This window comes from Canis lupus, chromosome 25, assembly GCF_003254725.2.
Source record: "Canis lupus dingo isolate Sandy chromosome 25, ASM325472v2, whole genome shotgun sequence".
Lineage (NCBI taxonomy): Eukaryota > Metazoa > Chordata > Mammalia > Carnivora > Canidae > Canis > Canis lupus.
Window position 1 is genome coordinate 42,483,578 of NC_064267.1, and position 4,446 is coordinate 42,488,023.

A 4,446-nucleotide genomic window follows, 5' to 3' on the forward strand; every position below is an offset into this window, starting at 1 on the left:
ATCATTGGAAAGTTAGTAGAATGTGTTTGACATTTACACAGAATATGGCTGAGGCTGAGCATCGTTTTTACTGGCTTCAAAGACTGTGTGTGTGTGTGTGTGTGTGCGTGTCTTAAACTTCCTTGTTTAAGTTACACAAATGAATGAGGGCCCTTAGTCACATTTATACTAAAGGTGAAGTTATTAGGAAATTGTATGTTTATCAATGCTTTTCAAAGCCTGTCAGCTGTTGGTCTTAAAACAACCTGTGAGAGCAAATGAATTTAAACATACTGAAGACAGTTTAAAAGAAAATTTAAAAAAACGTATATTGCTTTTGCTTAGTTTGTAAAATATCTTTTTCAGAGATTTCTCCGGATTCCTTACTGCAGCCACCCAGGTCAGACAGAAGGGAAGCAGGACCCCTAATTTAAGAACAAGTTTTGTTGAGAGGTTCAGACTGGGTCGCTAGCATTCAAAGAACAACCCCAAACAGAGCTTTTCTGACATTTCCGCACATCGCTACACCCTGGCAAAGAGACTAGTTGGTGCTCTGATCCCTGTATCTCTTTTCAGTTCAGTTAAACGATTGTGTAGACCCACTATAAGAAAGCCCCAGCCTGGGTCCCAGAGGTGAAGACGTAATGAAAGGCTTTGGGCTCTCAAGGAGTTGATAATCTTGTTAGTGGAGATTAGTGGGGGTGCTAGGCAGGCTGGGGGGGGTACTTTGATTTCTTGCACTCCTCCCACACCTCCCACTGCTCCCCCTCAAATCTATCAGCACTTACCCTGAATCTGCCCATTGCTCTTTCTTCACTACCGCCATCCAGATCCAAGACATAGACATCTTGCCTGGACATGGGCAGTGACTGCCAATGGTCCTCCCAGTTCTACTTTGGGTCCAAGGAGGAAGCTGAATAAAGTTTCCTAGAGACATTGGGTTCTATTCTCTAGAATCTATAAGTGTTACCTTATTTGGAAAAAGGGTCTTAGCAGATATGATTAAGTGAAGAATGCTGAGAAGAGAGATTATCCTGGACTATCAGGGTGGGCCCTAAATACAGTCACAAGTGTCCTTATAAGAGAGAGAGAGGACAATGTGAAGACAGAAGCAGAGGTTGTAAGTGTCGAAGCCATAACCCAAGGCATGCCAGCGGCCACCAGACACTGCAAGAGGCAGCTGATTTTTGGCCTAGCACTATGGATTTCCTTCTTCTGGGTTCCCGGAGCCATGAGAAAATAAGTTCTTATATGTGATAAATAAATAAATAAATAAATAAATAAATAAATAAATAAATAACAATACATTCAAGTTTGTGATCATTTATTGTAGCAGCCCCAGGAAACTAATTTGAACGAATCCATTCTCCACACAGAAGTCAGAATGAACTTTGAAGATGCAAATCAGACCACGCCCATCTCTTGCTTAAGACCTACTCATGAATTATCATCACAATGAAAATGGATCCAAAGTCCCAGAGAGATATTTGTTGGACGACTGGAAAATTTGAATATGGACTGGATGTTAGATGATATTATGGAATTATTATTATTATTTTTATGTAGTAGTGTTAATTGTGGTTATGGAGCAGAAGTTCCCTAGTACTGGGTGATGCGCACTGAAGCATTTAGGGTTCAAGTTCAACCTTGCAGGGTTGAACTGCAAGGTTACGTTCAAGTAGTTCATGAATAAAGCATATCTTTTTGGGATAGTTAAGTGGTCGTAGCTCAGAGTTTGTCAGATATTGCCGGGGGCTGCAGCTGTATGAAGGCTTTTTTAGGCTGGTAACTTTGTTTCTCTCCACATGGGCTTCTCTATGAGACTGTTCAAGGGTCCTTATAATATGGTGGCCAGCTTCCCCTAAAGCTATTCCAAAGACAAAGGCAGAAGCTGTAGTGGCTTTATGACCTACCCTTAGAAGTCACCTACCTACCACCACTTCTGCTCTATTCTATTAGTCATACAAGCAGCTCCAGGTCATTGTGGGAAGGGCTTATTTATGGGTGTGAATACCAGGATATTAGGATCGTTGAGGTCCATATTGATGCTGACTACCAAATTGAGGGAAAAAAATCAAACTAAATTAAGTTTTGTTTTTTTTAAGATTTTTTATTTATTTATTCATGAGAGACACACAGAGAGAGGCAGAGACACAGACAGAGGGAGAAGCAGGCTCCATGCAGGGAGCCTGATGTGGGACTCGATCCCGGGACTCCAGGATCATGCCCTGGGCTGAAGGTGGCGCCAAACTGCTGAGCCACCTGGGCTGCCCTCAAACTAAATTAAGTTTTAACCAAACTCCTTACTATAGCTTATAAAGTTCTACGTGATCTGACTCCTCTCCCATATCTTTTCAAATAATTCTTCTCCTATCCCCTCTGTTGTAGGGACACTGATCATATACTTGAAACTGCCAAGTATATTCATGCCTCAGGGCCTTTACACTACTCCGTTCTTTCATCAGCTATGTTCTTTCTCCTCATCACATAGCTGAAGTTGGTCAAATCTCAGCTTACATGTCACATCCTCCGAGGGGGTCCCATGCTACAGACTGAATGTTTATGTGTCCCCCAAATCATATTTTTAACTTATTCTCTCAGTGTGCTGGTATTTGGAGGTAGGCACTTTGGGAAATGATTAGGTTTTGAGACCAGAGCCCCCATAAATGGGATTAGTACCCTTATGAAAAAGACGTCAGAGAGCTTCCTTGTCCCTTCGCTACGTGAGGACACAGCAAGAAGATGGCTTTCTACAAACCAGGAAGCCGGCTCCCACCAGGTACTGAATCTGCTGGAGCCTTGATCTTGAACTTTCCAGCCTCCAGAACTGTGAGCAATAAACTTCCATAGTTTAGAAGTCCCGGCAGCCTGTCACATTTTCGTATACCAGCCTGATTGGCCTAAGACATCTCCCCTCACCATTCGCTCTGAAGACCAAGTCCCTGGCTTTGACTCCACCCCTTTTTAATTTTCTACTCAGCAGTTATTCGATATATTTTATATGTGTTTGTTGCTGCATTTATCATTTATATTTCCCACTTATCATATACATTCTGTGAACACTTTTCTGTGTTGATTATCCTTGGATCCCCAGTGCCTAAAATATGGCCTGGCACATGTTGGCACTTAGTGAATATTTATTGAATGACAACCAAGGGGAGAAGTAAATGTTCTAGCAGTAGTTTTACAGTGTTGTGGAGCCCAGAGGAGAGGACATTTTCCAGCCTCATAACCTTGACACATTATCAGGTAATTGCTTCCTGCGCTGTCATCTGGACTAGACTGATGAACAGCCCTTATGTGCTCTGTGACATGGTATAACAAAGCAATCTTCTGACAGAGACTAAAGGCACACCAGTCTTCCTGCCAACAATCATTCTTTCCTTTTTTTTAAAAAAAAGATTTTATTTATTTATTCATGAGAGACACACAGAGAGAGGCACAGACATAGGCAGAGGGAGAAGCAGGATGCAGGACTCGATCCCAGGACCCTGGGATCATGCCATGAGCCAAAGGCAGATGTTCAACTGCTGAGCCACCCAGGTGCCTCATCCTTTTTTTTTTTTTAATTAATTTTTGAAATGGTCTAAACCCCACCTTGGCGCCCCAGCTGTCAGGCACAGCTGTATCCTTCACAGCTTCACTGTGTGCTCGTGGCCCCTTCCCTGCAGCTCAAAGACAGGTTGCAGCTCACTGCCTCTGAGTGGTCAGGGGGATAGAAATTTCCTATGTCTCTAAGCCCACAAATACACTTCTACTACAGGAATGTCAGCTGAATTCCTAAATCCTGGTGTACTTCTGGAAATTCGGGCACAGAGAGCCCTTCTGTAGCCTGCCTATGGATCCACATCTTATCCATCTTATCCAGCCACACTTTGTCCCTGGGGTATTTTCTCTTGTTCCAGTACACCAAGAAGTATAGATGCCTGTTGTTTTGGGCTAGGTATTGTAGGGAGCTCTGTCAAGAGACCCTTGCTGGGTAAAGTGAGCCTGTGGATGACAGCATTGCATCACTAGGGAGCTTGTTGGAACTGGAGCTTCCAAGACCTCCTGCCTCAGAATCTGCATTTGAACTCAAAGCCCAACCAGTTCATATAAGCCATAAAAGTATGAGGAGCACTGATACAAAATTACCTTGGCGTTGTCTTCATCCAGCGCAAAGGAGCAGAGGTAGGTAGACTATCTGCCAGGGGCAAGCTGCCTCCTGGGGGGTGAAGTCTTCCCAGGATTACTGGTTTACCAAATGCAGCAGGCAGGTTGATCTGGGCCTGAGGGTGGTCCTGCAGCAGAGAGAAGCAGATGCTGGCTGCTAGGAGGGAGGCATACAACTAAGAGAATGGGAAAGAGGCCCTAGAGGGGAGTGGGAAGAGTGTGGATTTTGTCCACTGCCTGTCTCATGTGGGCAGATTGGATCCAGTTTTATCACTCTCCACTTTATCCACTGTTGCCCACAGTAACCTCTTTCAG